This window comes from Passer domesticus, chromosome 1 (genome assembly GCF_036417665.1).
Source record: "Passer domesticus isolate bPasDom1 chromosome 1, bPasDom1.hap1, whole genome shotgun sequence".
NCBI classification, from domain to species: Eukaryota; Metazoa; Chordata; class Aves; order Passeriformes; family Passeridae; genus Passer; species Passer domesticus.
The window spans coordinates 115,535,210-115,555,203 of record NC_087474.1 but is presented as its reverse complement, the minus strand read 5'-3'; the positions used below and the strand labels follow the sequence as shown (position 1 = coordinate 115,555,203).

Here is a 19,994-nt window from a genome sequence, read left to right as displayed (position 1 = left end):
TTCAAATCCATTACAATGGTTCAAAATATCCAAAAGGTCAATATATTGTTCATACCACATCAGTGATACTAGGGGGAATAACAACCTTCAGTAAATCCTATTATTTTCACAACTATACTAATAACATGAGAAACTATAGATATAATAAAAGTTTATATCTATAGTTGCTCTGCAGACACCTCCTCTGGTATGGTATAAATATAGTATATGAGACTTGGCGGTGTAATACAGTTTTTATTTCAATTTTTTAGGGATGGCCATGCACATCCATAACTCATGAAAATAAAAAGTGTATTACACTGCCAACTGTTACATATTCCCTAGTAAAGCAAAAATGGCAAGATAAATTTTATTTTTCTCTTCTCCCCACCAACAAAGTGTCTAGCTGATATGTTGATGATGAAATGTTCGAATAAATATTATTTATTCAAACACCTTCTGTACTTTAGCCATGTCTGTCCTTTCTATTTGTCAGACCTGTCCATCTGTCAAATGCTAGGTACCTTCTTCTTTCCCTGCATGTTGCCTTTGGTTTTAATTTTGTGCTGCTGTACTTGGTGTTATTCTCCTTAGGACTGATGGGAAGAGAGATTGCCTCTTCCCATGTCCCACTCTTGAATTTTCTCAGCCACATTCTTTTTGGGTCTTAAGAGCTCTAACATCTGTGTGGGACACGTGTGTTGGCTTGGTAGCATTGGCAGCACTTCTTCAAGTACGAAACAGCGTAAATGAGGAAGGATCCCAGCTGCACGTTGTGCGTCAGTGGAACAAGAGGTGAAAAACCCTATGATTCATAGGTAGGGATGGGGAAAGAATTAGAAACTTGAGTGCAGCAGGCTAAGTATCCTATACCTAAGAGAAATGGAACAAGTATGTCACTCCCATACTATAAAAAGGAAAAAGTGATAAAATCCTGTTTTATACAAGTGCTATTATATTACAGTCAGCTCTCGAGTATCCACATAGCAATGAATCTGGTGGCAGATTAACTGTGCTGGCTTGTAGGACATCCAGTGTGGTGCTGCACGGAGTAAGAGCAGAGCCAGGGCCACTGGGGACTGGGGTTGGGAGACCTCAACACGCAGCAGCAGGGCCAGGCAGGGTCCAGCCAAGTCAAGAGCTGTCCACATGCTACGCTGCTGCTGTCAAAGCTGAGGTGCCTCCTGCATAACTTTCTTGAGTGGCTCTGCCCTTTCCCCTCTGGGAACTTCTGTTTGGGGTGAGGGTGGCTGATTCAATTTTTGACAAACCACTCTTCCATTAGAGACATGTAGTGTCTGTCCCTCTGTCCCTCCATCCCTGGGATAGTCACTGATCTCTCATCAAGGCTAGAACATGAGCAAGAAATCTTTAATCCCTGGGAAAGTCCACTTGGTGACACTAGTGCCAACCACCATTTTGTCTCAGCATGTCTAATTGATTAATATAATGAAATGAAATTTGGGTAAATGTTCCCCGTGTGTATTTAATTTGAACTTTGCTGGATGTGCAGTAGTCTGTCACTTGTAGGCTTTTTTAAAATTAATCAGTAGGTATCATAAAATTATTACGTTCCCTTAAAAATCTCACATATTTGATCCTTTCTTTCCTGTTTGCTTTCTTTTCTTTCTTTCCTTCCCCTTTCTCAGTTTATCTGCTCCTCTCCCTCTCCACCCCACCCCCATCCCATGTCTGTGTAAAGGGATATCAGAGACCTTGGGTTAAAGACCGAGGAATTCTGTGTCAACTGCCACATGAAAGGAAAAGAAATTTGAGCTTCCCTTCTCTGCAAACAACCCGGGTTCTCAGCCTGTACAGAAATCTGCCGAGAGCATCAGTTCCTCCTGCTTCTTTCCTGTACAACATGCAACTGCTACCTGCTCTCCTGGAATCCTTGGAGCTGGCATGGAAAAGAGGGGTTTATAACATACAAATGTAGAAAAAAGAACTTCCTAGCTCTGTAGAGGTACTACACACACAATGATCAACAACAACAGCCATCTGAATCCCTTCAAAACCTGTGTACAAGCTGCAAATGCGCAGACCAATGCCCAGAGGAGGAGTGAAGCATGCACAACATGAGGAAAAAGCAGGGTTTGACACAGCCCAGCTGATGATAAGGCTTTCATTACAGCCTCAGCATACTAATACGAGACCACTGCACAGGTGGGAGAGAGGTGCTTGAGGGCCAGTAAACACGGAATTTTATCAGTGTGCCACTATTACAGCAACACCTGTGCTAAATAACTTTGAACGTTGATCCACTGTGAAGAGTCAGTGCTCAGTAGCCCTCAAAATTTCTCATTTCTTACCTGCAGTGGAGTGGTCTTGGATTTGAGCAGTGGCTACCCAGAACTTCCAAAGTGTTTTTCTTTCTTCTCCTTTAGGATGCCTGTCACACAGACAGAGAGTCCCTAAATTGCCACCTTCCCATCTCTGCCTTTTTCTTTTCATTTCTTTCCTTCTTGTGCAGTGAAAGACATTAGGGATGGAGTGATAAAAACACGTGATAAAACACCATCACTGGGGAAATCTATGCCTTGGAAATACAGAAACAAAGTCTGCAGCCAAGCAAACTTTCCATTGATGACAGTGGGTTATGCCTCAAAAAGCAAAGGGGTCCTTAAAATGGTGCTTGCCTAATTAAGGTCCTGGTTCAGCTAGAGTCCCTAATTTAAACCAGATGACTCAGTGTTGATGGTGCTGCACTTTAAGTTGGGTACCTGCCTAAGTACTTGGCTGAATGGAGGCCCAAGCAATGTATCTTTAAATGAAGTAGGAGTGCGATACAACAGCCATTCTAACCACTATATATAATTGAATAAAAAATCAAATCACTGGAAAAGGTGCTGCACTTACAGTGAAAAATAATAAATAAATGACTTACAGATTGCCAGCATGACAGTCTGCAGCAGAGCAGAACTCAGTGAATGTGGCTCCCATTTGAATTCATGGGAAAGCAGGGACTTTTGAAACTGCTAAGTTAACCAAAAATATATATTGTTAAAGCCAACAAATTTATTTTTCTGTTTGAAAGTCCCTGTTTTGCTATACAGAGGAATAGGTTTGGAATTCTCTGACTCTTCAGCATCATAAAACCTAGAGTGCCTGCTTGGGGAGGTGTCAGGAAAATATTGGTTTCCATTCTAGGCTTATGTTATATTTACACTGTGGCTCGCTGAAATACTAAAGCAGTAAGAGATATTATAATTAACCTCTTCAATTTTTCCCTTAAGAAGTATCTGGTTCAATGAACTGTCAATCAACTCTCCCATTCCCTATTAGAGCAGGGGCTAACATGCAGGACCGACATGAGAGTGCAGTGAAAGAGGAGAGGCAATACAATGCCTTTATGAATAGCATAGGACGGTAAATATTAAGTATGTTTTGTGTAAAGACAAATTGTGAAATGCTTTGTGGCAACTTTGGAGCTGCATCAGTCCTCCCTTTTTGTGCCCCTGTCTCTAAGGGCACACACAGCTGTTGGTGCAATTGTATGCCCATTCCTGCTTTGTGCAAGCAGTTTGGGTCACTGGAGTTGATTTGCAGACCTGTAAACGTGATGCTCAAAGGTCTGCAGTAAGCATGAACAGTTGTTGATGTAGTTTGGTGTTATGTGCTTAAAAACAAGATGGGTGGTCAAATATCTTAGTGCTAAAATGATCTGAGTTGTACAATAATACAAAAATGTTGCAGCTTAGTACTTGGAACATTATCCTTTTAGCTTAGAATTTCAACTTTTATAAATGTAGGTCTATTCACAGTCCCTAGTGCTGCAACTGACTGCATTATTTATTATTTATCATTATTAATTATCACCATGTATTATTTATGCCATGCAATAGGTATGCATAGGATTTTGCCAAGAAACATCCTTCACTCTCACATTTATTAATTTTGAGATTATTACTATGCTGTTTGATTTGGAAGTGAATCAAACCATACCTAGATATTAAAATTAGTGACAGTGAAAATCTTCAAAAAGTATCCTGTTTTCACTTGTGAGAATCAGGTGGCAGCTTGGCATCCTCTTCAAGGTCACTGCTTTCCTTTCCAAACCTTGGCACCAGGAAGAGATGCCTGGTCCTTGGGCTCAGTCATGTGCACTTAAGAGCCCTTCCCTGGCTCTTCTGAAGCCACAGCATAAAATCCAGTGTCTGAGCTGCAGCTAAGGGTCACAAGTGGAACCAAATTATAGTCTTAAACTGTGCCAGGGAAGGTTTAGGAGGAATTAGGAGGAACTTCTTCACAAATTAGACATTGGAATGAACTGCCCAGGGAGGTGGTGGAGTCACCACTCCTGGAAGTGTTTAAGGAAACACTGGATATAGCACTTGGTGCCATGGTCTCATTGACATGGTGGTGTTGCATCATAGGATGGACTTAATGATCTCAGAGATCTTTTCCAACCTATTTGATTACAAAAAAAAAAAAAAAACAAACCCAAAACCCCAAAGAATTATCTGATTGTGGCCACACACTTACTGATATTATTATTTGCCTTAGATTTTTTGTTTGTTAAGTTGTGTCCAGTATTTCTCAACAAGAAGAGAGCCCATTACTGTGTTGGTCTCTGTATACATATAATGAGAATAATGTGCCCAGAATGGTGTGTAATGTTTGTAAATATTAGTATTGAAAGAAGTACAAACAAACAAAGCAACAACAATGAGGCAGAATTTTCAAAACTGCCCTGGTTCTGAGCTATGTCTAAATTCTTGAGCAGTTTTGGTAGTCTCTCTGAAACAGATGTCATCTCTGCATCAATTTATGAGTAACTAGGCTTTGTCTTAGTGTTTTGGCAATAGGTGAGGTCCCAGACAATTTAACATGAGCTGAACATGGGCTGAGAGGAAAGCCCTGGAGGCACAGGGGCTCCAAAGCCTGTCGTTATTATTTGCTATTCTATCATAAATGCGCTACTTAATGATTTGTTTTTTAAATAAGTGAAGCACAGTTGTAACTACAGAGAGAGTTCCTGTTCCAAGGAGCTCACCACACACAGAGATGTAGTAGTCTGGTGAAAGAAGTGGAAGGAGCAGGTTCAGAACAACTACACTTCGTACACATGCAGAATTATAGCTAAAATATAGCTACAATCAGCTGTATTTTTATCACTATCAGAACTCAACATTGCTCTCAAATATGAATGTAGCAGAAAAAGGGGAAAGGCTTAAAAATTTTGCTTAAATGTATATTTAATAAGTGGTGTCCAAATAGTGGGTTTTTTTTCCTCCTGTCAATGTTTAGTAAAATTCTGTTAGCATCACCTTTCAGCTAAAGCACCTTATAACTATAATAATGATCACTTGTGAGCCAACGGGAGAACCTTTCAGACTTTTGTGAACTGGTTCATCCAAATTCTACTTCAAGACACAAGGCCAAGGATGAATTTGGAAAAGACCCACCTCAGGACTGCAGCTTCTGCAACCCACCTGCTGCCTGATACACTGAGCGAGAAGGTTGCACCACTAGTGTGAAGGTCAGGAGACACCTCTGTGAGTAGCACACGTTGAGCTCTTTGGTAGGTGCCTATACTTACCAAAGTCCTGACCTCTTAGTCAGGAGCAAGATGACTCCTTCTGGAGCAACTGGAGAAGTACAAAGTTGTAAGGACAGACAGAACATTTGGTGTTGACAGCTGATGCCACAGGAGGGTTGCTGCCTCCTGTGTTACGATGGCTTTATGTCTTCACCTTCTGGAAAAAAAAATCAGCATTGAAAGGTATTACTGGGCCCCAGTTTCCATAAAAAACAGGGTGACAAAGTCCCCCTTCCTTTATACTGGTGGAAACTAAGGACATTTCTGCTGAAATCAGCAATGTTACAAAGCTGTAGAACTCGTCAAATCAAGGGACGAGCTCAGCGACAAAGCAGTCTCTCTGTGAGCCTGACAGTTCAGTCTCTAGCTACAATAGTGAAAACACAGAGATGTGCTAAAGCAGCAGGGGTCCTTAAACTCCTTTATCATCTGGGATCACATCTTAATAGGACTGACTGATGAACACTTCCCTTCCTATTCTCCCATCTAAAAAGATCACCTCCTCTTCTACTTCCTATCATGTATCCTCCCTGTGGCAAAGCAATAGCAATTACAGGAATATTAAGGAAGTAATTAATGCATTTTAGCCATCTTTTAATGAATTCCAGCAGCTGAGAAAAAGGGAGAGAGCAAATAATGTGTAACCTGTTATCTCTACCACATGCTGCACTTTGGTAATATGTGTATTGGAAGTCAGAAAAATTTTTACACCCATAGAACGAACATGCAACCTCTTAGGTTGGCCTGTCCCTTGTATTGTCTGTTGCTAACCCCACATAAAAGGTTCACATTTGTATGATTTGTATTTGAAGCAGATTTATGACTGAGACATCTAAAATGAGCACAAAGAAATTTTTGTTAACATTACGGTCACATGGACATATTACCGATTTCCTGGACCCTCCTTCAAACTCAGCTTGCTTATAACCTCTTCTGTGCAATTACTACTGGAAGCGCTCTAGATCCATTTGCCTGTTGCCAAAAAGTGAACAAAAGTTGGTCAGGTGAATGGATAACATTTCTGTCCTTTCCTCAAGAGTGTACCAGAGCTGGCTTCTAACTGCACCAATGGTAACACTTTCAACTTTGATATCTCAGACATCATTATCAACAGAGGGCAGTGGAGAGGGACTTTTTCCCCAATAAATTCTTCCATTTTGTCTAGGTCAGGGCAGCTGATTTGTGCTTTACTAATCTTAGTGGCTGTACAGAAGCATCTTTGTGGTGTTGCTTCTTCTTTCTACAGAAACTCAACCATAGTCAATGACTTGTGTTTTTGCAAGGGCTTCCCTTGAGGATATAATTTCATGTTGCCCTCAAGCTGCTGTGGTCTGATGAATATGTCCCTATCAGCTGCTGGTATGCTAGCTTGCACCATGCCTTCTCTCTCAATTTCATTTTGGTGTTATGCTGTGATTAAACCACTGCTCTACCAGTGACCCAGCAGTAGGTGACCTCCTTGCCCTTTTCCCCAGCATATTGTATATAAATAGTCAAGTGATAATGGCTCATCTTTATTGGTTTCTCTTCAGCAATGCATACTTCCCACTGATGTCAAAATAGTTTAGACTGCACGTTGCCAGCACTTGGTCATACTTCTTCTGCCTAATATCATGACTTATCAGTGTTGTTGGAAATATCTTCCAGCTGTTAAACAATCCAGCTGGGATATAATTGGGCATCAGTCTAATAGCATAGCTGCAAATGTCTAGTTTCTTTCTTCTGCCATGTGTGGTAATTGAGTCTCCAAATCTGTCAACAGCCTGTTGGTAGACAGCCTTCTCTCCACTGGGCAGCTCCATGCCCTTAGACTCTGCAATCATTGCTATTTTCTTCCCCTTCTGGGAGTTGACACATTCAGACATTGCATGATTATTTATCCCTTTCCTGCTGTTCATAGCCTGAGGCTTTTTCCTGGTGTGAGCACTGCCTGTCACAATGTCTGTGCTGGACCATGAAGACAATATTTGGTTGGTATCTGTTCTCTCTTCCAATAGCTAGGAACATCAGGAACTTGGAACATCAAAGGAATTAACAGTGGCATTTTGTCTAGCCTTTTCCAGGCACTCACCCCTGCAATCAACAGCTCATCCAGAAGGATCAACAGAACATCTGCTTCACTCAGGCCTAGTGAAGGTTTTTTCACCACCTTGCAGCAGTTTATAGATATAATAGCAGAAATCCAACAACTGTAACTTGCTGTGGAGTGAGGAACAAGAGTACAAGAGATTATGGGTGTCATAAAGGTCTGTGCAACACTGGGGGGTCATTGTTCTAATGAACAATGCTGAGATAATTCTAGAGCATGGATTGTGAAGCTCTTTTGCTTCTCTTCCAGGCTATTGTGTTTAGCAGTTAATCACATTTCCTTGTGTCCTGTGGATTTCACTGGCATCATACTCATGTACCATATGGATTCCATGTCAGTAGGAATAAACCTTCTCTTTATTAACAGGATCACTTATTGCACAGTCACATCTGTAGCATCCTCACAGTGGACATATAGATTGATATAATGGTTTATCTTCCAAAGCCTCTACTCCCACAACACATGTTTTTCCAAACTATATAGGAACTGATACATACATTTCTGAAGTGAGACTTCCCTGTTCACTTTAGATATTTAGATGTTTCACTTTAGATGTGAAATGCTTCTTGTGAGGAGGAGGAAAAAAAATATCCCCATTGCTGTTCCTAAAGTAGCACCAAAACCAGAGGGGATGAGCTACATTGTTGAAGTCATAAAATCATTGAATGGGTTGGGCTGGAAGAGATCTTAAAGATCATCTAGTTCCAACCCCCCTGCCATGGGCAGGGATGCCACCCACTAGACCAGGTTGCCCAAGTCCCACTCCATCCAGGCCTTGAACACTTCCAGGAATAGGGTATCCACCACTTCTCTTGACAACCTGTTCCAGTACCTCACCACCCTCCAAGTAAATGATTTCCTCCAAACATCTAATATAAATATCTTAGGAGAAAATGCCTACTTCCTTCCTTTATCTCCAAAAGATATCTACATAGAGAGAGGTGAGTGTCTAAAACATAAGTGCTGACAGTTAAGTGGGATGAATCACACTTTTCCTGGAATATCTGAGGGTACAAAGACTCCCTCAGACCTTCTCTGTCAAGATAGAGTCACTCTTTCTAGCCTCTCATCTTTAAGTCCCCACTGTGTTCCACTGATGTCTGCTCACATTGCAGCATCTGTACTGAAACAGACTGAAAAATTGAAGGAAGAAGATTGAATTTTCTTTGATCTGGCAAAATTCCTGTGTGATGCTAACAAGACAAAAAGTTGTGTGAACACATCTTTCTCTGTTTCATTCCTAGCTGTGTACAGTAAAGAAAATATCTCGAGTTTCAGTGGACAAAAAGAATGGATTTAACAAGGAAATGTGAACACAAGTCCCATTAGCAGATGGGACTTGCTCCAAAGATACCTACAGTCAAACCAGGCAAGGCAAACACAGGTGAGAGAAAAAAGGAATATGTGATTTAGCAGTGGTATTTTCCTCCTCAACTCAGCAAGTTTTAAGTGTTTAATGCTTTTTTCTCCATATTTCTCAATAGTTCTAAATAAAAATGGTCCAGAGGAAAAGATAATGAAAGGGAGCGTTTGAAGAGAAAGTGCCTTAACGGCCACTGTTGGCATTAGTACATCAGATCGTGTTAGGTCTGCCCAGTGCACCAGGGTCCTTGCTGGGGACACAGGTTTCCTTGGCCTCCTGTCCTGCTCCAGGCTCCCTCTGGGTGCATGACTGTGCAGTTCCCAGTGTCTTTATCCTGGGAGATTAGGCCTTCCCTCCACAGGGAAGGTTCCTCCTTTAGCATGTGACCTTTATGGCTATCCAGCACTCTGAAAGTGTTAAACAGAAATTTCTGGGTGATTGCTCTTCCCTTTATATTACTTTTCCGCAGTTTGTCTGCCCAGTGCTATCTGAAACCTCCCCCAAAGATTAGCACTGCTGTGTGAGCATTTTTAATACAGACCTCCTAATACAGAGCTCACATCCAGCTGCTACAGGCAAGAACAAATTTTCACCTGTCCTCCAGTGTGAGAGCCAATTGCTTTATCTGCATGGGAGCTCAGAAAGGAGTTCAAAAAAGAAACAATATACTCCAGTTCTACTCTTCATGGAGTTGAATTAAGCTTTTTTATGAGTCAGTGATTATTTTTCCAGCCTTAAATGTGTGCATAGTTGCAATCAGTGCATAGTTTAATCTTCTTATCTTGTGTCCAAATACAAACTAAGACAACAGTGAAGTTACAAGGTTTCTCCAAAGGGTGTCCATGAAGAGAGACCTTTTCATTGAGCAGCTCCCAAAAACCAGAAAGAATATCTTTAAGCCATTGAAAGACTGTTATCAGAGACTTTTACCACATTACAGACAATTATCAGAGCTGAAAATAGAATGAAAATGCTATATTTTGTCATTATTGAAAGTTGTCCTTTATGTCTTCTAATATAGAAGATCATCAGTGACCTAAAATTCTGTACGCAAGGCCTTGCCTGTAAACATCAATAACTCTTTTTGAAAGTGCACTTATGGTAGCAACAAAACCTGAAGTATCTATGAAAACAAGTGCTTTAATACCCAGCACACACTGCAGTCATTGCAGCCATATCAATCCCTCCCTCCTAAAACCTCATGCAACTCTTAGGGGCTGACGAAGAGAACACGAAAGGCACTGGGAACACAGACATGGCAATCCTGTACTGCTTCTCTTCCTCCTCTTGTGCTCACTGTCCCTGCTGCGTGTCCTGGGGCTGCAGCCTGCCCACTGGTACTGAGAGAATATTGAGGCAGCACTCGTATTTTACCATCACAGGTTGCTGACTACAAGGACTGCCTGCTTTAAATGTATAACAGTGCTGGTCTTGCTGTAAATCACACTTTCTTGGTGAGCTACAATGAAGACAAACTCCTCATGTCTCTTTATGTACGTTGGTTTTGTACTGGATCACTGAGATATTTATAGCAACAAGCCGTGTACAGAGTTATAAACCAAGAGATTCAGTTCCTGAAAGGGACATTGACTGTGAGGTCAGTGTCATTTCCCTATTCCTTATTTATTTTGCAGTTTCAAGAAGCAGACATAATGCTATCTTACCATGCTTGGGATGCAGTCAGAGTGGCTGGGGCTGCTGTGCTCATCCCACTCTACCTGAAGAACAACAGATCCTCTGGGCAGCTGGTCAATGAATCAGAATGTAAGACCAGTAGGTTGATGTAAAAAATGCTAATTCTTTAGCAAACGATCCCAGGGAAGGTATGTCTTCTTGGTAGAAAAGCCAAATATCCAGCATGACCAATTCTTTCACCCACAAACAACTTGAGATCAGAGATGTGCCCTAGAAAATCCAGCTCTGGGGAACAAAAGAGCAGCAGGGGCTCTTCACAGCCAGCTGCCTCCCACAGAAAGAGATAAAATACTGAGATGAGAGAAAGAGAGTCTGTGAACAGCACAGAGGCAGGAGCTGCTTGATAGACAGCTATGAAGCCAGGCAGAGGGGTGGGAAGGAGAGGCCAGTGGAGTGGAGTGGCTGATCAGCTCTGAGAAAGCTCCCAGCAGAGACCCAGCTGTTAGACCTCTGGCTCTCCAGCAAGGGCATGAAGAAGCCACCCCAGTGCCACACAGGAGCATAAGAAGGGGATGAAAAATAGAGACACTCATCCTCTCCTTCTGGCATAAACAGTTTAGACAGAGGCTGAGTGATCAGGGATTGTGAAGCAGCTGACTTTGGGAACTCTGTGGGCAATCATTGCAGTAAAGTCCTGTGCATCCCACACCTGCAAGAAAAGGAGTAGAAGCTTATTCTGCCCCAGAAGCATATTCAGCTCTTCATGCCACTCCCAAAGGATAAACTGTTAAAGACTCCTTCTTCCCATCCTCTCAGGGACCCAGCTCTTCCATTCAGTGGGACTGTGAGGTCTAGACCCCAGCTCAGACTCAGCCCTGACAGGCTGCTGTGCTGTGCAAGTGCTTCTCCTACAGTCCTCATACCCAGCTGTTACAGAACAGCAGAAAACTCTGAGTCACCGAGTTAGCAGCTAACAATTTGAGCAGATGAGTAATGCATGAAAGTCTGTGAGACAGGTATACAGTGTATTATTAGTTCTCAGGTGTAGATACAAAAAGCTTTGTAGGAGGTTCAGTTATATATACTGACTATTCCCCTTACCTACCTATTTTCCCAACTTGCTATTGCTTATCTCAGTGGAAGTGGAAGTTTGTCTTAAGGAGAAGCTTGAAGGGGATAGGGTAGAAGGTTCACCTGTCAATCAGAAAGCTGCCCCAAGTTTAAGAGATAGTATGATAGATAAGAAAAAAAAATTAATTATATTCATTCATTATGAATAATAAATGTTGGAAGTATGCAGCACTGCAGATTAAACTAATAAGTTTATCTGAGTAAAAGGCCATGATGTGTTCTTGTTCAGACCCAGAGCTGATCTGAATCAAAACTTTAAACTGGAATTCCAAGCTTTTTCAAGCATCAGCCCTGAAGTATGATTCAGAGAGGATTCTGATTAAAATTCCTTGTAAACAGAAAGTGTCATGTCACTCCAACTCCAAATGCCTTTTCAAATTCCTTTGGACAGTTTCCTGTTACTTTATCTCATACTCATCTCTTTGTCAAACCAAGTTCTGCTGTGCATCTGCTAGCAATAAGACAGAAATGTCAATTATTGGATCCCAGTGTCTTGGCTTCCAAGTAGTTTCAGAAAGGACCCTTCATGTCCCATGATTCTCCTTCTGAAGTTTCATCTGCTCTGCTTATCTCTTTCCCAAGTAATGGCCCCATATAAGAACAGCAAACTCCTCTTCTTTAGCAGTCCAGTCACTTTATTAGACACCCTCATTTCCTTTGCAGATACCACATGAGAACTCCTATGGAGTTGGCCAAAATGATAAGCAAATGCTGCTCAGCCCTGGTGTCTGGATCTGTGTCGCTCTTGCAGGGTGGACAGGAAGGTTTCCTTCCTTATCTGATGGCCCCTGCTTTCTTCTGACAGCCTCAGTATAAGGCAGTGCCTCATTCTTTTCCTGTGAGGAAGTGCTTCCATTCTCTAAAGACAGAAGATGGCTCTTGCTCCCTTGGTGGACAGTGTTCTGCACTAACCTGAGAGGTGAATAACCAGGTCTGTAAGTCTTTTCTTCTCACATAATTTCTGAGCCATGGATAGAAAGAGCTTTCAATTGAAAGAATGCTAGATGTAGATAAACATAATATTTAATTGATGAGGGCTCAGGTTCCTCCATATATAGTACATAAACTAGAAAGGGTGTTAGGACTTTCCTTGGTAATGCAGGAAGTATATTTACAATTGCCATTCAGGTCTAGACTGTGATCTGCTGCTTATAGCAGACACTGCTGCAGGGGCAGTATTGATGTGTGGGGTGGCTTTCAGGAGCTTGTGTTCATCACTGGAAGCACAGTTTGCCTATGCTATCCTGGGCATCCCTCATTTTGGACAGAGTCTTACAACACATCCTTTTCAGTAAGAGACCTAACCCTAAGAATTTTTCATTGTCAGTATTTAACTTCCAGTTTCCTTTGCTGAAGGGTCAGTGCCACCTCTGCAATGTGTGCCTTTCAAGAGGAGATGAGCCCCCCTCACACACTGGTCCCTCTTTGCACAGCTATTCTTCTGAAATGATACCACAGTATAAGGGGAAAAATAGTACCTGAGTACTCTAGTTAAAAAAAATAATAATTTTTATATATATATATATATACACACACACTTTGAGTACCTCCAGAGTATGAGGGGAAAAAAAGACAGCACAGCAATTTTAATCTGTCATGAAGTAAGAAAAAGTACTCCAAGTACTTCCAGAGTATGAAGGAAAAAAAAGACAGCACAGCACTTTTAAGCTGTCATGAAGTTAGAAAGGCTCCTTTCATTTTATGTTTTGTTATATAGCAGAAAAAAATCTGTCACTTTGCAGGATGCTCACAGCAAACAGCTTTAAAAATGGAATAAACGGTTCAGCTTAACTTAGTTTTTAATCACTCAGCAGCTGTTTACTCCACAATTCACCGGTATATTTATATTTAGCTGAGGTTGTCAGTTACCTTTCTTTCTAGGCCTGAATTCCCAGCAGAGTGGAAGGGTATGTTCCTCTGCAAATCAGACCCATGCATGGAAATCAGGTGGGTTACAAACACAGCACACCCACCCCTAGCCCAGCACTCAGGATAAGTAGCCCAGAACCAGCAACAGATTGCTGGTTCAGCAGCTAACCCCTTCCAACATGAAACTGGCATTGTCAGTAGGAATGTGAAGAAACCATCCACTGAGAGTGATGGTCATCCTCTGTTTGGCCCAAGGGTAAGTTGTTGTTCCACTACTGGGTAAAAATATGGGGCATTTAAGGATTTGTGTTTTGCAGGGACGGTAAGATGCAGCGAATCTCTGCAGAGTCAGGAGGAGGTCTTTTGTTACACCAAGGCTGGCTCTCCTGCAGAAGCCTGAGGCTCTTGGGGTGCAGACTTTCATCTGTAAATGGGCCTCTTAAAACAGAATTCACAAGTGCATTCCAGTAATAAGTAATGTGATATTGTCATGTGGGAGAGCAGCCCAATGATAGTTAATGGTGTTTCTGCTTCTCAATCGTGTTCTGAAGAATGACTTGGCCTTAAAAATACACCAGAACTCTCAAAGGGAAGGAAATCCCCAGAGCTGATCATTTTGGAGAATGAAAAGATTCCAAATGGGTGCTAATACTTCACAAGGGAGGCTTTCAAATGAATGAAATGCATCCTGGATATTAATAGTGAAGTCTATGATCATTACTACCAAGACATTTTTTGCCAATATTCTAAATGGAAAATGAAAGCATGGGCAGATTATAGGGAATTTTCCCTTTTTTTATTGAAAAAAACACACTGCACATGCAAATTAAAACTGCATTCACCACTGCAAGACTATAACATTTTTGGCACATATACTCAGTGTGCATAAATGTTGGCTGTATTTAAGTTCTCCTAGACATATATAATTAATGAAATACATTTGTGTATAGCCTCATTTTGTGAGCAGCCTAAATTTAGACTGCCTATCCGTTTGCAATGTAAATCTTCATTTTGGTTGGTATATTAAATGTTAATGCTTGTGCTAATTTTCAGTCTCTAACCTTAAGGCAGGTCACACATTGCTTTATTAAAATAAAAGAAAGAAGATTAATTTAGTCACTGGAGTCAACAATTAAAAGTACATGGGAGTTTGGACAAAAAAAGTAAGGTAAGGAAATGATAACTTAATGGCAAAAGGCATGTCCTCCAACAGCTAGGCACCATGGTGTGATCCTTATTTACTTTTATAGTGCACCCCATTGTGCCTATGTGTTGGAAGACATATGTCATGTTTCATCCTCAAGGGCCTAAGTGTGAATTTCCTGTTATTTTTTTCACAACTTTAAAAGTTGTTTCAATGAAGTTTTTGTTGGAAGAACTTTAGTAAAATGTGTTTTATATACTGTCTGTGGCTAGCCGGGGAAAATTGCAGCCCCAGAGGAAAATAACAAAGAAAGGCTACAGCCCGAAGGAAAGGAAGGAGAGGGCTGGGAGTGGAACGGAGCTTTAGCTGGGCTGGGAGTGAGGATGGCGGTGATACATGGAGCTGGATAGCTCCATGAACAGGATCACCAGCTAGTGAAGATCTGTCGTCCCTACCAGCTTCATGGAGCTGTGCATCCTTTTCCCTACCCTAGAAGGAGGGATGCTTTGATCGTCATGTTCATGCATGGCAGGTTTTGTTGGCCTTTTGCTGGTGAGCTCTCTCTCTCTCAAATGTGCACACAGTTGCTGTGGGCACACGGGCTTTCCTGGAGAAAGCTGCATGAAGCCTCTCAAGGGTGGATTCCTCTGATCCCCATGCAGCAGAAGCCCACCTGGAAACATCTAGGTCTTTTTCAAGTACAAAACAGGGAGACTCTGTAAAATGACATCATTTTTTTGCCACACCAAGAGCTAATTAGCACCCTGATTCATTGCAAAAGCAAACGTGAAAAAAATGTTTTAAGCTACCAGATACTTCTTTTTTTTTTAATAGGGGTTTCACTGGAAATTTCTTAATCTTAAGTAAATACTTTCAATGCTGTTTCTAAGGTCTTTGAAATCCCCATCTGATGCCTTGAAACAGAATCTCTGATATACATTTTTTCCTCCAGTTATGCCAAATATAGCAAGAAAATGCATGGAAGCAGAGCGTACTCAACTTCAAGTCCTCTGATTTGCAAAAATTGCCTAGCTAACTTCAGTGAGCAAAACTTCACCAACCAAGCTTTTCAGCACCAAAATTCTGTACAAATGCCTTTTAAATGTTTGAAATTTTCTAGAATTAGCCTGTCACTTTTGCAAGTGTTCTGTGAAATTTTAGCAGCAATTACTACTGAGGAAAACGTTTCAAAGAAAAGTATTCTAAAAAAAGGAACAGAGACAAAAAGAAAATAGTCTTGCAACACTAGCTTGGGAGTCAGAACTCCCTTGAAGTGGAAATGAAGCCCAATCCTGCACGTGAGAAGCTGCACAGATGCGGGTCTCCCTGTGGGGTCTGACCTGTGCGACCCCACAAAGCCCGTTGGCTTCACCGCTTCCTGAGCCCCCGTCCATTCGTTTTGTAGGGAACCATCCACATGTGGATGCTTGGGTTGCTGATCCAAGCTCTCTCTGTCCGTGTTTTAATTTTCAACTTTTTTTTTTTTTTTCACGAAGTGAATTTTTCGTTTGAGTTTCTGGGCATTAGTATTTTAATAGGAATGAATGAACAAGAACGTACTCTACATTGAAAGTAGAAATGGGATAACTGATAAATTTGGTGTGGAACCTGTGCATCCTCCATCTTAGAAAACAGAAACTGCTGGCCCATTTTAGGGTTTACTCTTCCGAGAGAGATTATGCCCCAGGAGCACACACTAGTTACTAGGTAATTTTCAGAAACAAAAATATTCCTTCTTAACACAGATACAAGTAAAGAATACATGCTTCCACATCAAACTTACTCATCCCATAGCTAATGGAAAGATTTCTAAAGAAACTTTTCATTCTGCTGGCTCCAAAATAACTTGCACTTATGGCTTTGACTTAGTGGCATAAACTATGTACAGTAGCAGCAGACACTGCAAAAATAAAAAGAATTATGTATTAATAACACAGAAGAAATGGTCCAGAGTCTTCCTTCTGAAATGCCAGCTCCAGTCTATATAGAGCCAGTGATAAATTACCCACCTGTATTCACTTACTTAACATTAAAAAACACTTATACATCATTACACTTTTGTACCATATTAGTGAAAATGAATGCTAGAGCAATATGAGGTAAACATTGCTAATGTGGTAGAAGGCTGCTTATACCTTCTAATGATAGGATTAACTATGGCAGTGATAGATGCACCATGCTCCTTTGAACCCTGGCTCAGCACTGAAAAAGCCACATGGCAGCACAAAGAGACTTGCTCAGCCAAAACAGGCTTTTCTCCTGCTTTTTGAGATCACTGCAACAAAGCAGGTTCACTGACGTAAAATAGCCTGTCACTACCCTGAGTGGCATCCTGGGGATCCAGGCGCTTCTGTGCATTTAACTGACTTTAATATTGTTTTCTGTCACCTATAAATCTTTTCCTCTTTAATGCAATTTGAAAGTAAAATAAGGAAGTGGCTCATTTAATAAATATTTTGTTAGTGCATTTCTTGCAGCAGTTCTTTGGCACTTGGGGAAGTATTCCAGCACTCCCACCCCTTGGTTTGAAAATGTCAGCACCTGACTTAGAGCAGGGGCCTGATCTGGAGCCCATGAGTGTCAGCAGAAAATCACCCCCTAAAAATGGGAGGTGTTTTATTGACCTCACCTGGCCATTAAACACAGAGTGGCAGAGAGAGCAGCCAGGAAGGAGATGGCATCTTGGAAACAGCACCTCTGGGAATTCCTGTGCCAGACCTGAACTTTTGGATGATACTGCACAAGCCTGTCTGACAGTGCAGCCCATGCCATCCTTAGCAGCCATGCGTGCCTGCTGTCCAGCCAGGCTGCTCTTTTGGGTGGATCCTTTAGCATGCTGTGTGGTTCTTGGAAGGACTGATGTTTCTGTCCTGAGGGCAGGATTGCTTTCAATTTATTCCCACCCAAGGCATGCAAATAAAATGGCACCAGGACCACGCACTTTGAATTCCACTAAACCACACATGCTCAGCGTTGGCTTTACAAAGGTGAGGGTTACAGCACTGCGCTGGCTTTACAAAGAGGACCAGAGCTGTTCTTTTTGTATACTCAAAACCTTATCCTCTAAAAAGGGACAGGATGGCAGCAGAATCTGAGCAGAATTAAATTAAGTCAAGCCACCCACTTCTTAACATTAAACCCCAGTAAATTTCTCTACTGCACATCATTCACAAAGCTTCTCTGCCTCCACATCCTTGTAGGGATTCCCATCCATGCCCCGCAGGCCCCTGGAGACATCTGAAGGGCCTGAAGGGATGCAAAAGCCAACTGCAGACTGGTGCTGCTTCCTGCCACAGAGGCAGCACATCTCTGCAGGTCACTGCAGGGCACCTCGCTGCAAGGACTCTGGAAGGTTCAGGCTAATCTTCAAGGGGAAAAAAAAAAAAGAGCATATCTGAAAAATGGAGAAGAGATAATAACACTTGTGGCTGTACAAGCGAAGATAACGGCAAAAATAATCAAATCTCATGCTCCTGGGAGGAAACTAATTGCACACAGGGGTCAGGAAGACATTTTCATCCACTGTTGAGCTTTGCACAGTTGGCTGCTGCGTTGTTATTATGAAAGAGGGAAGTGGAAGGAGGAAAGGGGAATTTACTTGTGTTGTTTGTTGCTTTTTTTTTTGCTGAAGAGATGGAGGGAAAGGCAAGAGTGGCTCTTGTTTGCCCTTCTGCATCAAGAGCTGGCTGGTGCCAGAGGCATAATACTGGGCTGGGTGGATACAGTATGGCAACAGTGATGTGTCCGATGGATTGGGGAAGGGGGATGCGTCTCTCCATGCGCACACATCTGCTATCCCTCACTTGTGAATGTTACTCCAGATGGTAATCAAGAAGGTGGTTTTATAACCCACATTAAGAGGACTGTCTGCTGACAAGTTATGTGTTTTCTTCCCTTGAGTACATGCTGTTAAGATGGATAAGTGCAAATGGTTGAAATTTGGTTGTTAACTCTGAATAATAATAATACTTTGCATTTCTATTGCATCTTCCATCCTAGGATCTCAAAGCACTTTGAAAACACTAATTAAGTAAATCTTACCACACTGCTGTGAAGCAGGTAATTATTATTACCATTTTTTACAGAAAAAGAAGCTTTGTCATAGTGAAAGAGAATTTCCCTAGGTCACCAAAGAACCAAAAATAATCAAGAAATTATGATGACTTCTCGAAGTAAATTAGAAACTTTGCATTAATTTCCTGGAAATTAATTTACTTTTTGGTTTTTTCTAACAAATAAATTAAGCCAATCTTTATACATTTTCAACTTTTGAAAACTTCTTTTTTCGGACTAAAACACTAAAAAGAAACTCAAGTCTTCACTTTTCATTCTTGCTGAGCAACCAGAAAAAATATCAGTCAAGAATGAAAATGGGCTATAGAAAGCTGAGTTACTTTGAGAAATAGCTTGATGATTACAATTAATTAATAATAAGAATATGGTGCAAACCCATGTCAACTTCACTGTCAATTCCCATTTCTTTTGGCCTCATCAAAGAATTCATTACTTTCTTTCCTATCCCCTGGAAAAAAAAATGCAATGTTTTTGTGAGGACTACGAGACTTCATTTTATCCCCCTTTTCTATTTTTTTTCTTCCTGTCATCTGTTTAAAAACACCCTCCAAATGTGCTGCAGAAGGCTGAGACTTCATAGACAATAGGCTCATAAGCTTGCATAAATGAGAAAGAGAGAGCAAGACCAAGTTTCAGTGTTGATTTTTTGCCCGTTGAATAATATCCGTTATTTGATTTTCAGACCCAGAATCCATTCTTAAATTAGAGAAGGATGTTGCAGTCCCGTCAAAGAATCGAAGACAAATTTTGCTAATCCTTCTGAGAGGTGAGACAATGGTAATGGGGGGTAAGGAATGACGTCTGGGTGGGCAATATTGCCTGTTCATTTCCTCGGCTTAGCTACTGATTGTCACTCTTGTGCCTTAGAGATGCCCATAAGCTTCCAGGGAGACTGCACGAGGGTAGAGCAGCTTAATTATGTAGGCTGCTATTTACTGGGTTTCGGCTGAATCCATCAAACTAACTTTGCTTTAACCTGAGCCAGATTTGATTGTGAGGCCAATTTATTGACTGGTTTCTCCTTTGGCAGTGCATCCTTTGATTTAGATACAGATACTTACCTGCTTGAAAAGCAGCAATGTTATGACACAATTTATATTTTAAAAAGCAGCATTACACGGGACATAATTTTAAAAAAACAAACAAACAAACAAACAAATAGAACAAA

At 41.3% G+C, this 19,994-nt stretch overlaps 1 long non-coding RNA gene across 1 annotated transcript; it reads right to left on the bottom strand.

Annotated features, from left to right (window-relative positions):
• Window positions 1-2,357: 2,357 nt before the first annotated feature.
• Window positions 2,358-7,733, bottom strand: LOC135289262 (uncharacterized). The gene is made up of 3 exons (XR_010352047.1): window positions 7,593-7,733; window positions 6,409-6,493; window positions 2,358-2,371 (listed from the first exon to the last, which is right to left on the bottom strand). It is a non-coding gene; the product is annotated as an uncharacterized LOC135289262 (long non-coding RNA).
• Window positions 7,734-19,994: the final 12,261 nt, after the last annotated feature.